Here is an 18803-nt window from a genome sequence, read left to right on the forward strand (position 1 = left end):
CTAGCAATGGTCTGTCCTAGAGAATGTTCCATGTACACTTGAAAAGAATGTGTATTCTGCTGCTCTTGAGTACATGTTTTTTAGTTCTAGTTGGTTTCTGATGTTGTTCAAGTTTTCTATTTTCTTATTGTCAAATGTTAATCTCATGGAGGATCCCTTTGTTGTGACAAGTCACGTGCCACAAAGATCACTGTTTTTGCTGAGACTCAGCCTTTTTTCTTGTATCAGTGGTCCTGGAATTATTGCAATTTTTTGTTTAATTTCTAGAGTTGTGAAAGTGTTGCTTTTCATGATTTTTCCAGTGTTCGCCCTGCTTAATAAAGGGGAGAGAGAGAGAGAATGTATAAATACTTCTTTTGGACATTGTCTATTTCTTTCCCACTATAACCAATATTGAGTCTTGGCCTGTCCCTTGTTGCTTGTCCTGTCTTTTGCCTTGACCTGTCCTTTGTCCCTTACTATCTTCATAACTTCAGCAAATTCTAAGTCCTGCATTTCAGAATCTCTATTTGTAAAAGCAGTAACTATCATACCCACTTCATAGAGCTCTTGTGAGGACAACATGTCAAGCAATTAGTAGAATGTACCTGAATGCAGTACATGCCAAGGAAATGATAGCTTTTAGATGTCACTAGTTAAAGCAAACCCTTTCTTTCCCAGCAGAGGATGGTATAGAAGTTTCTTCGAGTCCAGATTTCCAGACTACTTAGACTGTTTAGTGATGCTGATTTTAGTAAACAATGAGAGACACATGTGGTGGTCTGTTTCTCACACTTGTGAATTCTTTTGCTGAGTCACTGGTCTTGTTCAATTGGATATTCACCTGCCCCACTCACTTTGAAAGCGGCAGATCGCATGGTTCTGGGAACTTACAAGTTTTACCAAATAGAAAATAACATTGATTTCTGTTCAGGATTGAGGGGGTTTTTTTTTGTTTGTTTTGTTTTGTTAAAGTGCATTTCTCTTTCTATGGTTTCTTTTATTCATCAGAACATAGCTGGCAGTTGGATATGACCTGCTATTGTGCATTCCTTAGGTACCTTATATGTCTGGTAGATTAGCCTTGGTCTTTTATAATTAATGTCTACTAAGAGTCTTGTGACACATTCAAGACTTGATCATTTGTCATTGTCAGTGACAATTCCTCCTTCCCATTTTCCTCCTCTCCCTTAAGTATAATGTTTACAATAGGCCATTCCTGTCTTTCGTTGTTGAAGTCAAAGGAACTCCATCAACTCTTGTAGAAGGAATATATGCACTCGATATGGACTTGCTTTTCAGAACATTTATATCTGGGACTGAATTTGTAGCAGCTGAGGCAAAATCAAAGTGCTGGTTAAAATCTGTCCATTTGTGGACTCAGCAGCAGTTTGCCAAATGGTGGCAGAAGCATTGTTCTGGGTAATTATTGCTTTTGGCCTTCTAGAACTGCTTCAGTTTCTGCTCATTTTCCAAACTCTTTCCTTTTATAGTTGGTCTATCGTTGGTCCCCATTTCATAGAACTAAAAATCCTGTTAGATGAAAAGATACACATAATCTGGCCAACCCCAAAGCTTTATCATTTTGCCTGTCACTCTAGCTTAAATACTCCTTGCCTCAACCACACTGAATTTCATGCTATTTTTATAAGTAGTAAGTTCAGTTTTCAATACCTGTATTAGTTTTATGTTATTGACATAACAAATTACCACATACTTAATGGTTTAACCAACAGTTTTTTTTAATTACAGTTCTGTTGGTCAGAGGTCTGATTCAGGTATCACTGCACTAATATAAGATGTTAACAAGGTTTTCCTTCTTTCTCGAGGCTCTGAGGAGTGAGCCATTTCCTTGCTCATTTGAATTGTGAGGAGGATTGATTGAGGTCACTGTTGTTGGGCTGGCTATAAACTAAAGGTCATTCTCAGCTTCTACAAGGTCACAGAATTCTTTGGCTCCCTCTTTACCCATCTTCAAAGCCAGTATTGCAGGTCAAGTTCTTGTCATGTATCACCTTTCTGAGTCATCGTCCATCATTGTTTCTCTCTTCGACCACAGCCAGGAAAGGTTCTTGACTATTAGGACTATGTGGTTATATATTACATATAATACAGGATCATCTCCCCACATCAAAGTCTATATTCTTAATCACATCTGTAAAGTCCCCTTTGCCACATAAATTAACATAGTCACAAGCTTCAGACGTTAGTCAATGGACATCTTAAGAGACTATTAGTCTACCTACTACAGTCCACTCTTTGGCTTCAAAAGATTCACATTGTTACCACATAAAACATACATACAATTCGTCCCACATCCCAATATCCCTCAAAAGTCTTGATGCTTTACAGCATCAACTCTTAAGTCGAAAGTCTTACCTAAATCTTATCAGCTGAAAAACCCCAAATATCATTATCTATATCATCCAAATTAGGTATACGTGTGGCTGTTATAATCTGTCTTTGGCCTGTTTTCTCCCCATCTACGGATATGTGAAACTAAAGAGCAGACTGTCTGCTTCCATAATATGTGATGGGACAGACATAGGATAATCCTTACAGATATCCTGGTTCAAAAAGGGATAAAATGGAAGGAGAAAGGAGTCATCGGTCCCAACAAATTTGGAAACTTGAATTGGAAAACTGCATTAGATATCAAGACCTGGGGATAATCCTTTATAGCTTGTGGCTCTACCCTCTAGGCTCCTGGCTATCCCCTCTGAGTCATTCTTCTCTTTTCAAAAAAAGCAGCAAGTGTTTTTGCATCTGGCGGTTTTATCAGCTTGTTTCCTGCCAGTAGTATTTGGAAGGGAGGGTGGGGTGGTGCACAGCTATGGGCTTCTTTTCTTTGGGACTCCTTATTCTTTTTGGTCCAAGCTGGTGGTGTCTCTGCTTGTATAAAGTACTTAAGAACTTTGAGAGTCTCCTTATATATGTCACGGAGACTTATGTCATTAGCAGGAGGATTGTCCATAGATCTTTCCTAGATAATCCCATCCCTATTTTTGACTTTCGCCGAGATGGTTGAGGGATAATGCCCTTAAGCTTCCTAGATCTTTTCCTAGTTTAAATGAGATCTGTGATCCACACTTTAAGTTTATTCAAAGAGTTCTTCATGTAACTGAGTACTCTGACCTCTTGATCTTTCTGAGGCAAAACTTGTAGAGCCACACCCCTGGGTATTTTGGTTTGGTTTGGTTTTTTGTCTAGAGCATGCTTCCTAGCAGTGAATCTCTTAATTTTAGCTTTTTTTTTTTTGTGATCTGGGGAGTCTGAAAATTTCTCAAATCTGAAAGTCCTGGTTCCTATTCATTTAACATTTTTTTCCTCCTAAATTCTCACATTTTTACTATAAGCCTCAAGAAGATCATCCAGCACTTGCTTAGAAATCTCCTCAGCTCAATATCCAGGTTCAAAACTCACAAATTCTGTTTTCCACATAACTGCAAGACAGAGTTCCCCTAAGCTTTCTGCCACTCTGTAACAAAGGATCACCTTTCTTCTAGTTTCTAGAAACACGTTTCTCATTTCCTTCTGAGCCCTCGTTGGAAGTACCTTCTGTGTCCGTATTTCTAACAGTTTATTCATGATGGTTCGTAAATCCTCTGAGGCAATTTAGTTTTCATCTCCATGCTCCTTACTTCATTCTGAGTCTTCAGCAACAGAGTCATCAATATCCATATTTCTCACAACAGTCTGTTCAAATCACTCTAGACATTTTCTGTCATAATCCTCATGATGAACGAGAAAAGAAATATTAACAAATTGTAAATTTAAAAATTGACAAATACCTTAAACATCTGAAAATCCAGAAAATTAACATGCTGTTTTTGTTAATGAACTGCCTAAAAAACGCCTGTAATACTTTTCTCCCCCACCATTTGGTAACCTACTCTGCAATTATTCCATCATATTCCAATAATTTTATGATATCAATTATATTGGAAAGAAGAAAAAGATAATTTGGCTATTCTCTAACATCAATATTTGTTTTTTTCTTATTTTGGTATGTTAGAAATGTTTATGTCTCACACTTGTAATTGGAAATGTCATGTAGAATTTTAGAATTATTAAGTTGGTAAAAGCTTTTTTGAGTATTATCTGAATTGCAAGTTTTCAGGGCACATACAGTTTTCTCCTGTATTTTCCAATCTTAAATACTATTTGAATTGTTCATGGTCATTAATCAGCTTGTCATTGATTCATTATAGCCATATATTATGGGGAATTTTTTTTGGGGGGGGGGTTAGTGTCACTATTTTGTGTCAACTGAGAAAATAAAGTTAAATATATTTCCCATATGTTAAAATGAGTTCACTTCTCTTCATGAATTGGATTATCAAAAAAAAAAAAATTACCACAGTCTATTCAATATAACAACCATTGATTTAGTGATGAATATATTTATACAGGAGCTTTATCATTGGGGTATATATATTTTAGGCCATTTCAGTTTCAAGGTGGCATTTTTGTAAATAATTTCAAGGAAATGCAGTCTTCATGAGAACAAGATGCAACAGATGTACTAAGATGTGACCTCGTACACTGTAAAGCATCAAATATGTGACCTCACACATAGAATACTCCCTCTTTGTGGTACTTCCACAGATACAGAAATTCTGATAAATTTTTTTTTGGTATGATTCTCACAAAATATTTATTGTGATCATAACTGTATAACGGCATCATTGTGTGTAAGTAGAAGAAAACTTCTGTTTTGACTAGCTGACAATAAATGTAGAAACTTGCATGAACAGTCTTATGTGTGTGATTAGTCAAAGAATTCTCCATGACTGAATTCTGGTTCAGTACATTTCAGTCCTCTTTTTCCTCTCTTCCCATAGTTTTGTTCCTAGATGCTATAGAATGTGTTCATTTGCACTCCCCAGTTCTCACATTTATGTCACGATGCCAGACGGATCATCACATCGGTAGCTGGAGTATAGGAGGATGGCTAGCAATAACTTTACTATACATGGAATATATATATATACCATTAGACTCAACCTAATCATATTTTCAACTTAAATGATCTTACGTTGGATCTCAAAAGTACCCACAGGCATTCGAAGTAGGAGCAGAATTATGATGGAGGGGAGGATAAGGTAAAGCGAAATGGTAGTCAGCTGATCTGGGTTAAAATATTTTACTTCAGCAAATTTCACAGAAAGATATGAACATGTGAACTTATTTTTAGGACCTCTTCCAGGTCTTGGAATGGGTACAGGCAAATAAGGGACCATAACGCTTCAAGAAAAATTCCCTCTTCTAAGAAAACTGATCCATCCTAGGCCTTCTGTAACTCACTTGATGGCAGTTCCCTTTTCATGTACCTTAGTTCAAAGAACTTGAAGTAATATTGACTTGCCTCTTTCATTCAGTTTCTATATTTATTAGTAAATCCTTCAAAATATACTAAAGACTCCAAGCATTTCTTCCCATCCCACTCTATCATTGTGGACTAAGTTGCCATCAACTTTCATTTATATTGTTTTAATAACCTCCTTATTCATCTCTCTTATTTTACTCTTACTGTCTTTCAGTCTACTGTCAATATGGTGATTCAAGTGCTATATTTAACATTCAGTTATATGTAAGTCAAATCATGGCACTTCTCTCCTTAGCACCCTCGCATGGAATGTCTTCTTACTTAAGTAAGAGCCAAAGTCATTATTGAAACCGATAAGGCCTACTTGATCTGGCCCCCTTAGTTCTTTTTCTTTTCTGTCCCCCCTTTTTTATTATTATGTTATCTTAGTCACCATACTGTACATCATTAGTTTTTGACGTAGTGCTCTGTGATTCATTGTTTGCATATGACCCCCTTAGTTCTTGACCTCATTTCCCTTTTCCTCTTTTCCTTTCCTTTGCTGCTGCAGTCATGCTGGTCTCTTCACTTCCTCAGACACGCCAGGAAGTCGTACAGCTTGTGGTCTTAGCCCTCACAGTTCCTACTGCCTGGAATGACCGTGTTCAGATATTCCCAGGGCTTGTTTCCTCACTTCCTTCAGGACTTTACACAAAAGTTACTTTAGTGAGGATTTCTCTTGCCATTTATGCTATAATTTCACCCTTTATTCGGCCACAGATTCTTCAGATTACTTTTCTTGCCTTAATTTTTAGTAAATGAGCATGTGGTTTATTTATTTTGTTTATATATGTAGTTTCATGTGTAATCTAATTTACTACCGGAAAATAAGCTCCATGAGGCAGATATGTTTGTCTCTTTTGTTTATTGTGCCCCTCCCACTAGGGGCTAGGAGAATGCCTGCATAAGGTAGGTGTTCAATAAATATTTACTAATGAATATTCACCAAAAAGGAATGAATTTTTGACCTGGGGAATACTTAGTCTTTTTTTTTTTTTTATTCAACCTCTTGGATTGTTCCCAAGTCCTTCAAAGTAGAATTAATAATATTAATGTGTTACTATAGTATTTTGCAATGACCTATAAAATATCATAATCCCGATGGAATTATACTTAGTTGTTTAGCATTCTTCTTTACTCTTTACAATATTAATTCTCTTAGGTCAGGGTCTTTGTTATGATCATTTTCATATTCTGAGTATATTGTCTGTTGACTGTAACTGGTAAGAATTTGAGTAATATTCATTAAAATAACCCTAAAACTAAGTGAATATATTGGCTAAATGCCAGTAATAAATTTTATTCTGAGGCATAGAAATAAAGGTTGTTCTTTCCTTGAGGGAGAACTCCAGATAAAAAAGACTTGACAGGACAGAATCTTTAATTGGAAAACCCCAGTCAGAGAATCCTTGGAGTTCTGTGCTCAGCAAGAAAGTAGCACTTTAGTTGCTACAGAAGTTACAATCAGAGAGTAGTCCATAATGGATTACTCAATTAAACCGGCTGTTTACAAATCCTGAAGCATGTAAAAAAGGCACTTTTGGGAGTAAAAGGCCTTTTAGTATTTTTCATGTCAATGAAAAGGGGAGAATAACTTGAAACGTTCTGGAGATCCTCTTCATTTGTGGATTGCGTTCCAGAGAAGCATCTCTCAAAGTGTGTAAAGAACATTTGGTTCATAGGGTATTGATAAGGTTATATAAAAAGAAGCAAGAAGGACCTATCAGGTGAAATAAAGCTAAAGTTATTTCTTTACTACAGGATTTCCCCCAGCCTTTAATATGTGTTGTAATTCACCGAGGAGTAGATACAGAAGCCCACATTCTCTAAAAGTTTTTGTTTACAGAACCTTTCATTTTTGCTCATTTTTCCTTTGGTACCTTTACTTCTAAATATTTTTGAGAGGTGGCTCCACAAACAGCAAATCTTGATGGGACATATGGTTCTGGGGAAAAGGTGTCAATGACAAAGACCCTGGCTTTAGATAATGTTCTTCATGGGTTGACACCACGTGTTTTAACAATAAACCAGCAAGAACCATCTTCGTATGGCACAAAGCCTTAACAGTCATTCGTACCTATTCCTGAGTCATGTATTTCATTGGTACATTGAACATTTCTTTCCCTTTAGGAAGACACATCAGCTGATAGTTCACAGGATCTTCAAGTGCTGCCTTAAGGTGAGTTATTCCGAGAAGCTACTTTATACCAGAGTTGTTCCTCTACGCATTCTAATGGTTTGAAACTACTGCAGTCACTTTGCCAACCCGCTGTAGGTATTTTCAGCCACTGTGATCAAAATATTTTGCAAATATGAAACATTTTTCTGCTAATCCTGTTTGGGACTATCTGCATTCTCATTACATTGTATGGCAGAGGCTTCAGTATCTGGAATATTCTTTGTATCTGAAATATTGCACAGGACGGTACAACAGCTGTAGGAAAAGCTGGTTGATTTCAAAGTTATCTCCAGCCTTGTGATTGTCCAAATTCCAAAATAGAATGAGCGTGATTATAGCCTACATAAAAGGTTACAGGGTACAGAAGGGCTGGCTCCAAATCGAATGCCAAATGATGCTACCATGTATTGTACTTTAGACTTGTCTAAAGCTGAACATAGAGAAAACACTTGATTTAATTCAACAAATATTTATTGAGTACCCATTATATGCAAAATAGTTTGTTTCGTGCTAATCCTTGGAGCAAAATGACAGTCTCAAAGTTTAATCAGCAAAGCATTTATTGGACACCCACCAGGATGCTTCCCTTCAATACCATGTAATTCTATGTAGTGAACACTCATCCAGCCCATATGAGCAGCAAATAAAGATAATTGAATGAGTGTAATTGGGAAAGGATTAGTAATGCAGACAGCCCAGTCTTTGTAATTCCCCATCAAGTCCCCTTTTGATAAATCTGCATAAGAGAAGTCAGACTTGGTTTTGACAGGAGTAGATCCTGACAGGAATATGCCAGGAATTTTACCAATTATAGGTCAATTTCCAAGTAATTGGAAACTGAGTGATTAAAACCAAACAGAGAGTGAAAGTTTTATCTAAGCCGAGGTTATCATTTTTAAGAGGTAGTAGGGAACATAAAAGATAAATCCAATATCAGCAAGGTGAGCCCTCAAATGAGTCCAGGTGTGAAGAAAGCTAGAACTGTTCGATGCTGTGATGCAATTCAGGAAAGGGTTCAGGACTGAAAACGGAATCAAACCATACTTAATATTTGATACATATAAGCAACTGAATCAAGAGATGAACCCAAGTTGGGACTGGAAACCAAATCAGAAAATCTTGACAAAAAACCTAAAGAGAAAAACATGAGCAAAAGTAATGTGATTTTTAAAAAGATTTTATGTATTTACCTAAGAGAGAGAGAGAGAGAGTAATGGGTGGGGAGAGGGAGAATCAGGCTCCCTGCCGAGCAGGGAGCCAGAGGTGGGGCTCATTCTCAGGACCCCAGGATCATGACCTGAGCTGAAGGCAGATGCTTAGCTGACTGAAGCACCCAGCCTCCCCTAATGTGATTTGAATGAGAGGAGAAAAGGGACCTAGGGGGGAGGACAACATTTGCTCTTTTGTTTCCATGTAGAGATTAATGCAAAAAATCTGGCTTTGGGGACTCCTCAGGAAGTTTAGATGCAACACTAACATGTATGATTTTTTTTTCTTTCCTGAAAATGGTCCCCTGAGAAAAGCAATCTCTTGTTGTACCCATTCCATCATCTAAGCAGAAAAGAACAGGGTCCAGGGCGTTTGTCTCATATGTTCTGGTTCATCTGGGGGTGCAGAGAACTGAGGTCAGAAATTTTCACTCAGTATCCCTTCCTCACCTATACTGGGGCACTTGACCACTTTTTCTCACTCATTGGAGGAGGGTGGTACCTCCGTGAAAAGGTAGACAGATGCTTGTAGAAGAATAATAAGGATCACATCAGGCTTACTTTCAACTGTGTGCTGTAGAGTCAAAGTAAAAATCACACCTAGATCTATTTTTGGCTACAAAGATCGTTGCCAAAATACAAAAGTTGTATTGCCAATGTGTATAATATTATGTGTTCTTGGTAGTCAAGAGTTCACATGATCTCTGCATTTAGATAAAAGTGAGGGGTAAAAACTTTGTTGACTTCTCCTAGTATGTGATTAAGATATATTAGTATAATTCAAAATATATTAATTGATAGCCCTGGGAAACAAGATGGACATTTCTCTTCATCATAGAGCTTACAATTTATTATAACTACGTATAATTAGTAACAAATACCTTAAGTGTTACAAAGGAAGGGTAACCTAGTCTAGTGAGTTAAGGAAATCTTTCCTGAGTTAATTAATAGTTACACTGAAACTTAACAAGCCTTCGAGTTTGGTAATAAGCAGGCTGTCATGGAATGTACTTTTTCTAGCACATCTACACACACAAAATGACCGAGCTGAGCAAAGAAAACATCCCAACATGAGAAAACATCCATACTAGCTTCAGTGAATAAAAATCATATGAAATGAGTGTGATGTTATCACTATAGGTTGCACAAGCCAATAGTAACTAACACTCGCAGACACTTGCAATATGTCAGCTGTTTCTTCTACCTTAATTCGTTTAATCCTGACCGTAGCCCGAGAAGATAGCTATTATCCTCCCCTAGGCAGAGCGATGAATTTTCCCAGTGCTGATCGTCTAATCACGTAGGCACTGCTTTTAAATACAGGTCTGATTTCAAAGCTCATAACATCTTTATCCCATATTTCTTTGCTAGTGCCTCTTAAATACACATATAAAGAGGTACAAGGGGTTTAATGGTTGTAACAGGTGCCCTTTGAGCTCTGCATTGCATCCCTTGGCCGCCTCTGATTTCAGCCTGTAGCTGGGTGCAGCGGTCCAATAGCCCACTTCAAACACTCATGCTTTTCTGTCTTGGAGCTGTCCCTGAAACCAGGGGGATTTTCTCACCTTGGGTGAATTTGTGGGGCTTATAATACCCTCTGGAGTAACTCTCACCTAATGGCTGAGGGTAGTCTAGTGCATAAAGGCCCCAGTCTGCTCTCTTTCACAGGGGTGGTTCTGAGGCACCTTCTACATGATTCCTCAGAGGCCCTTGGGGAATTAAGACCCAGCTGTCCACAGAGGTAACCAGCTTAGTAAGACACATTCATTTCTCTTGCTTTTCTATCTCACTTTCTCCACTCCTTCACTCTAACTTCCTGAGATTCTTTCCCAAATAAATCACCTGCATCTCAGTCCTTGTGTCAGGTTTTTCTATCAGGAGAATTCAAACTAAGACAGTGGTTGTAAGCATTGGATTTTTAAAAACAATTTTACACTGCATTCCTGTTGGAATCTGCTAGATCTTCAGCAAAGAGTAATATGATATGACATTCTATTTGTATGTTACTACCGTACGGGAGTCCCCAGGTACTTCATTTAATAAATGAATAAATAAATAAATAAATAAATAAATAAATAAATAAAAGCAAGAGCAAAACATGCATAGAACACGGCATAAAATCTGAAGGAAATTCAAATACTAATAAAAGTACCATTGGAAACATCTTTTATTATAGAAACTCAACTGCAGAATTAAAAGTAGTAAGGGCCAAATTCTAATAGTAGTAAGTATATTTATAAAGCCACCATTGCATCAAAAAATTGTTTATGCCAACCCCAGTAATTGCATTGATATTTACTTGACCATCTCACTGATATTATAAAGAGTAACTTCCTAAAGGCCATTTTTAATGGATACCTCCTATAAATAGATTTTAAAATGTAATTTGTGTTATTTAATTCAGTATGTTGTATGGATGTAGCAATGATTTAGAATTTATCTGAAGTGAAATACCTCATGATCTTGTTTCCTTATAAAATGCCACATATTTTTCAGAAATAGTCTTCTAAGCTTTCTTTCTGTCACTCACATATACTTCAGAAGCAATTGCTGTAGTAAAAGGTTAGTCTTTGAAGGGTTTCTGTGTTTTTATGTCTCCTTAAAGTGTCAAATATGGGGACATAGAAAAAGCAAACATATTGTATTGAACAATCTATCATTCATTGGAAGGTGATGGATGGGGTCAGACTCATTCAGGCAGTAAATTCACATCCATTTTCTCAGAAAGCTTTTTGACATAGTTTTGGAAGTCCTCTCTTTATGTAAAATATTATCTCCTTCTTCCTGTTGCTCTTCTATCCATTTCCTCCTCTCTTGTTTAGAAGGCAGTGGAATTTTAGTTATATTGAAGACCTTTTTAAAAATCAAAATACCTGATGTGTTTAATGAAAGTCAGTGCGTTCATAATCTAGAACTTGCCAAAGAAAATGAATGACTTGATGATTTGTCTTCTCATAAAACTCATTAGAATGAGTTAGAGGCAAAGGTAATTATTTGTTTCACACACTCAGAAACAGGTGTAGATGCTATTTGGAGATCCAAATGAACATGCCAATTCATGTATTAGGTTTATGTGCAAATGTGGTCTCACTTAATTTGTGTCTGAGAAAATTTGCCATTTTTATAAAGTGAGTTTTGGAAAACTACACTGCTGTTCATTCACGAGCTATGATGTTGGAATGCTAATGAGTGAATAGAGAATGTCTACACTGTGCATCTGGACCTTTTTGGAAATGCCAAATTTGCAATGCCCTGAGTTCTGCCCCTGTGATTAACACTTCGCATTATTGTATGTGTCGCTGGGGTTATGATACTGCCTACTGCCTAAAGCACAGAACTACAGAAATCAGTTCTGATAGAACACATATATGTTGATGATGGGAAATACAGAAAAATATGATGTGATATTTTAGAGGAATTTAGGCAGGAAAGGGCAGAAAAGCAATGCCTCTCAGATCTAATACTCCATTTCAAGAGAAAGAGCAAAAATTAAAAAAAAAACATTTGTTTGAAATAATCTTGCTAAGGATTAGTGTCGAGATGCCTTATATTTGTATTTTTAATCTAATGGAAGAGAGTGAGAGGAAGGAGGCTAACTTTGTGAATGTTATCATCTGGCGTATAAATTATGATATTTTTAGGTCAGGAAGATTATAAATATTCAGCAGACTGAATTTCCATGAAGCAAGCAATGTATAAAATAATTTATTATTTAGAAGACTCAATTATGCCATGCAGGCTACTACCTGTGGTAATAGGTTGGCGATCTTGAAACAGCACCTCTTATGAAAAATGCTGGTGCTCTTGCAATCCAGCCACTTGTTTGAGCATCTCTTTGCTTTATTTAGAACATGAGGTTATAAAGGTATACAAGGGTTGTCCTGGCAGTGATGGGAAAAGACATGCCATTCTTTCCTGAGCAAATTTATAGCCGTTATAAATACTGGGTTTGCTCAGAGCTCTCTGCTTTTGTAGCAAATAATGGGAAACAATTTTTAAATATGATTTTTGATAATAATATATTTGAAAAAAACTAGTTATAAAAGTATAGGACAGAAACCAAGAAACAGACTCTTTATAACTATAGAGAACAAACTGATGGTTACCAGAGAGGGGGTTGGTGCGGGTGTTAAATGGGTGATGGACATTAAGGAGGGCACTTGTGATGAACACTGGGTGTTGTATGTAAGTGTTGAATCACTAAATTCGACACCTGAAATGAATATCACACTGTATGTTAACTAATTGGAACTTTAATAGAAACTAAAAAAAAAAAAAAATAGTATAGACCAGAACATGCTAGTAGAAGTTAATCTTATTTAATCCCTTTTGTTCAGGGAATTGTAGAAGCTGGTTTACCTGGAAGCTCTTACTCGGCCTGTACACAAAACAGTCAATTTTAAAAAGATTTACTACATAATATACAGAATATTTTTTTTTTAAAGATTTTACTTATTTATTCAACGGAGATAGAGACAGCCAGCGAGAGAGGGAACATAAGCAGGAGGAGCGGGAGAGGAAGAAANTGTACACAAAACAGTCAATTTTAAAAAGATTTACTACATAATATACAGAATATTTTTTTTTTAAAGATTTTACTTATTTATTCAACGGAGATAGAGACAGCCAGCGAGAGAGGGAACATAAGCAGGAGGAGCGGGAGAGGAAGAAGCTGGCTCATAGCAGAGGAGCCCGATGTGGGGCTCGATCCCATAACGTCGGGATCACGCCCTGAGCCGAAGGCAGACGCTTAACCGCTGTGCCACCCAAGCGCCCCAGAATATTTTTTTTCATTCAAAAATACTACTTAAGCAGCTCCTTTACTACCTCTTGGGANCCCATAACGTCGGGATCACGCCCTGAGCCGAAGGCAGACGCTTAACCGCTGTGCCACCCAGGCGCCCCAGAATATTTTTTTTCATTCAAAAATACTACTTAAGCAGCTCCTTTACTACCTCTTGGGGCGAATGGAAGTTCAAATCTATAATTGTCTCTGCCGTCCCTCAACAAACTTACAGGCTAATTGTGAAGTCAAGGCATGGTCACGTGAATAAAACAGACCAACTAAAAAGAAGAAAAGAAACCATCGTAGCAGTCTATGTAACCCACATACGTGGAAATATACTTATTTTATATGCAGTTAATATTCTTTTCAGAGCTGTTTTTTTCCTCCTCATAACTTCTTGATTGAAACAATGATGATCTTTTCTCTCATTTGTCACCATCCTTTGACTAACTTTTTGATATTTCATTTAAAAAAAAAAAAGAAAAGAGGGCTTTAGCTTTTCTCCGTGTTTATGGCTTGACTGTCATAGTCCTTTGGTCTAATTAACTGCACATAGAATGAGAAGAGCTTACAGTGTTGTTATCATCAGTAACTTAACATTTCGCTCTCCTGTTTAACATCTCTAGTGAATACATTTTCGTTTCCTCCAATATTATTCCTAATCCTCTTCATTTTACATGTATGCTTTTGCTTGCTGTTTCTCTTGGCTTAGAGTAAAGTCTATGTGTTTCTTGGAAAGGAAATATTTGTTGAGAAGCTAAAAAATCAGTAAGTAAGTAGAATTTGTGGTTGGTTTTAAGTTTGATTTCAGTGATACACTTCATTAAAGAAAACAGATTTAAATATCCTCTTCAGTCTATATTAAACTTTACATACGGTCTGAATGTCTGTAGCATTTATTTGCCATATTCCAGAGTTAAAATGAGCATTTTTGAGAGACATGACTTTGTTCTGCTGGTATAATAGTCCATTTTGTTACTCATAGGCTCCCAGCTGCTTCTTAATGAGATACAGGCATAATTCAGAGAAAAATAGACTAAGAAACCAAGACTATTAGTAGCAAATGATGTAATAAGAGTTAGAAAGGAAAGAATATGAGCCACCAAAGGATTTTTTATCAGGCTACCCTGTGGTACACCCTGATTGCGGGCAGACACAAATTGAGATTCAACATTACATTCAAAAGTTACCAACTGTTAAATTGGCAACTTTATGATGGTGGGAGGAGAGGAGAGACCTAAAAATCCTTGCAGCTCTGTGTAAGAGGCATCTTTAGATTGATATTTGTAGTGTTTTGACTTTTTTCTGGATAATTGAAAAGATTTTTGATGCAAGTTGTTTAAATTGTGATTACTGTCAAGAGGGCTTAAGCCCGATAGATATCTCGGAGATAGTGTAATTTTTCAAATGTTATAAATTGATCATTTTACCACATATTTTCTGTCCTTTTTAGTATATAATCACTCACAGGTTAAATTTGACACCTATCCAATGCCAAATATATTTTAGATGCATATCCTAATTGCCAAATAGACAAGCAAACAGAATTCTAGTAGACAGGTAGAAGGGTATCCACTCACCTGAAAGATGCTAGAGTAATCTATTTCTCATTTTGTTGAAGAAAGTCCTCATGGATTTCACCCAAAGTGAACGACAGCACTTGAAGGAGTTCACTGAGCATAAGCATTCCATTCACAATAAGTAGGTTAGCCCCAAGCAGGTCCTATGAGATATTACAGTTGGACACTCACAAGGAAATGTCTGCCTTTCAAATTATCATGACGATCAGTGGAATTATATAAGGAACAATTTCAGCTAAAATGAAAAGCTAAATACACAATGGACTTGCCATTTTATTGTCAAGATATTTTTAAACACACGTAACCATCTAGATATTCATTCATTTTCTCAGGAGGTTATGCAGTTGCTGTGAACTAACTCTGAAGGAGTAACCAATTCGAGGTCATCTAAATTACTAAAGTAAAAGAAATTGTCACACATTTAGTAAAGAATGTGTGTAAGTGAAATCTGTGTTCATTGTATTTGGTCATGTATAATATCTGAGGTCTCTCCTCTTTGACAGTATCAACTTAAATTGAAATAAAAATGTTTTGTGTCTCACACCATTCCCATATATCCCCACACATTAATTAGCATTCTTTGTAAGCTTTGTTGTGTCCTTTAATTTTTTCTGTATCCCATTTTTTTGGTGCAGAAGACCAACCACTCTGATACAAAGTATCATCCAGTTCGTCTTTATGCAGATAAGGAGAGTTTTACCTTCAATTTCCAAAACAGGTGGTGGTTTTCCCTTTAAGAGCTCTAGGATAGAAATGTTGTGATTTTTTTTTTTCAAAAACAATTTCATCATTTAGTCACCTTTATGCCAGGTATATATCTTTCATCTTTGCATCTAACATTTTAAAAATCTAGGTTATAGGTTAAACTGTTTTCTTTTTTTAAAGATTTTATTTATTTATTCATTAGAGATAGAGACAGCCAGCGAGAGAGGGAACACAAGCAGGGGGAGTGGGAGAGGAAGAAGCAGGCTCCCAGCAGAGGAGCCCCATGTGGGGCTTGATCCCAGAACGCTGGGATCACGCCCTGAGCCGAAGGCAGACGCCCAACCGCTGTGCCACCCAGGCACCCCTAAACTGTTTTCTTTTAACTTCGAGCTTTAACTCTCTAGGAAATAGCAGCAGAGGCCACTTGAAATTACTCTTCAAGTACTTGCAGACAGTTTTGCTTCCCTTCAGGTGAAATGCTTCTGTCATGCCGACCATTTTTTGTGAAGAAGCTCTATGCTGTTTCAGTATATATTAAATAATTTATTCAAGTGGTGTCTCTGGTTCTTGAAAAAAAATTTTTCCCTTTTAAAACCGAACTCTTTATTATAATGTTTTTAATAGTTCTAATTTACAGTAGTATTGAGTTACCCTTGAACAAAACACAGAAAATGGGGTACATTTCAGTAATAACATTCAGAACTGAGAAAACAGAAGATAGAAGGTATTATAAACATTCTGAAATTGTGTTTTTGAACTTTCAGGAAAAGAAGTGAGCATATCAGTTTTTAAATCATAGGTGGGGGTGGGGGGTGGGGCAGTTAATGATGATTTGTTTGAAGTTTAAAACCTCTGTATGAGGATATATTATTATACATGATGATGTGGGATATCTAAGGACACGAAGAATGTATACATGAATATGTCCATGTCCTTCTACCTAATTAAAAAGTTGTTAGAGAGATTTGGGGGAAAATTATTTGAGGCTTAATATTGTACACATTTTGTGTTTTAGTTCTAGTCATGTGCTTTCATTGAGAATTGATCAGAGTCAGGTTTTAATTTTTTTAGTTCATGTTTCTCATATTTGAGTAATCCAACAATATACTTACACTCAATATCTGGTTCTGTTGTCAATATCTGAGCAATATTAAGTCAGTTTAAAAAATAATTACACAGAACAAATTTAAAGAAATCCACTATTAATAAAATATACAGAAATTATAGTATATCCTTGTAAAAATGGCATTTTAAAAAAGAGCATCTGTTAAAATACAGATACTCTAGAAATACAGTTTCAAATAAATAACTTCACACATTACAACTGTTTAATTTCTAAGCCACTAGACATAAATTGAATAAAAATTGAGAGAGTACAACTACCTAATGCATAAATTGTCAGATTTGGATGGTTTCTATACTGAAAACAAAATAAATTTTTAAAAAGGAACAGAAAATGTGATTCTTGCTCAGAATCACAGAGACAGCTGGTTACTTATACATGCAGTAGAATATATATGATGGTTTGAAATAACCTACCATTTCTATTTAGAATTAGGGTATGCTCTGCTGCTTTTGTAGTTCATGTGCCTCAGTTTTTCAAAGTTGAGTTGCCTCTGGGTAGTGCGGGGACCGCTCTGTTTTAACAATCAGCAACAGAAAAATGTCAGGAACCATTCCCATTAGTATTTGGTCAGATCAATCAAAATGACATAAAATAGGATTTATTAAAGTCATCAGTGTCTCTGGTTTATACTGTCCTATGAAACGACATGACAAATGTTTTGACAATGCTAGCCGGAGTAATCGTTGCAACCATTCTGTAATCAGATGTCGAGACTCACATGACATGATGTTAGAGAAAAATGTAAACAAATATTTTCTGAGGCGTATGTTTAAGAGCTCTTTAAATCTGCTTAGAGTTCTCAGGCCTATTATATATACTTGGTCAAATTCATTCATTTTACATATTCATTGATACTACCTCGTTCCTAAAGGACTTGAGGTTTGTATACTTGATACAAAGACAAAAACCCATAAATATATCTAGTACTCTAGCCAGAACATCCTTTTGTTATTCATTCAGAAGGAATACTTTGCCCATGTGCATTGATATAGGTGAAAACGATTTTAGCTCTCTCTTCTATTAATATCAATGAGTTTTTCAATTCCTGTAGTCTACCTCTTTTTTTTTTTAAGATTTTATTTATTTATTTGACAGAGAGAGACAGCCAGAGAGAGAGGCAACACAGGCAGGGGGAGTGGGAGAGGAAGAAGCAGGCTCCCAGCGGAGAAGCCTGATGTGGGGCTCGATCCCAGAATGCCAGGATCACGCCCTGAGCCGAAGGCAGACGCTTAACGACTATGCCACCCAGGCGCCCCCTATAGTCTACCTCTTGACTTTCCTTTTAAATTTTATCAAGGAACAGAGACTGAGGAATCTTCAAAACAGAAACTGCAAATTCAGGAAATTCTTTGATGTCTTTTAACAATGTGAATGAAAAAAAAATCTTCATACAATTGCTTTTCCTCAAGAATAGGTTACTCTATTTGAAACAAGCCAAGAAAAGATAAAATACATGGAAGCTTAGGAGGTGTTTGTCTAGAAATTTAGGTTTGTGAAATCATATATAATTTCAATTCCTCATTCTGTAACCTCTCTTAGAGACGTTATTTTGATTAATGATGTAGTTCATTAAAATTGCTCTGCATGTTACTTAGACTTTTTGGAAATTAGTCACTTTACTGTATACTAACATCAATTTCCTGAGGTCTAAGTTCTACTTATGACTCTGACACTTTAGTGACCTCAAGTAAATCTTTTCATATTTAGTAGCTGTGTTTCCATATCATTAATGAAATATTAATTTGAGGTTGTGTGTATGTGTCTTTGAAATTGGTTTTGCATGCAAAAATTACTAAGTAGAAATTAATTTCAGTTTAAGAAATCTTAAATTTTGAAGTTCTGGGGCGCCTGGGTGGCACAGTGGTTAAGCGT

The 18803-nt window shown here is 36.4% G+C and overlaps 1 pseudogene; it reads right to left on the reverse strand.

Annotated features, from left to right (window-relative positions):
- Nucleotides 1–381: 381 nt before the first annotated feature.
- LOC100480233 overlaps nt 382–18803 on the reverse strand; it is a 32797-nt pseudogene continuing 14375 nt past the window's right edge.

Source organism: Ailuropoda melanoleuca, chromosome 20, assembly GCF_002007445.2.
Source record: "Ailuropoda melanoleuca isolate Jingjing chromosome 20, ASM200744v2, whole genome shotgun sequence".
In the NCBI taxonomy this organism is placed as follows: Eukaryota; Metazoa; Chordata; class Mammalia; order Carnivora; family Ursidae; genus Ailuropoda; species Ailuropoda melanoleuca.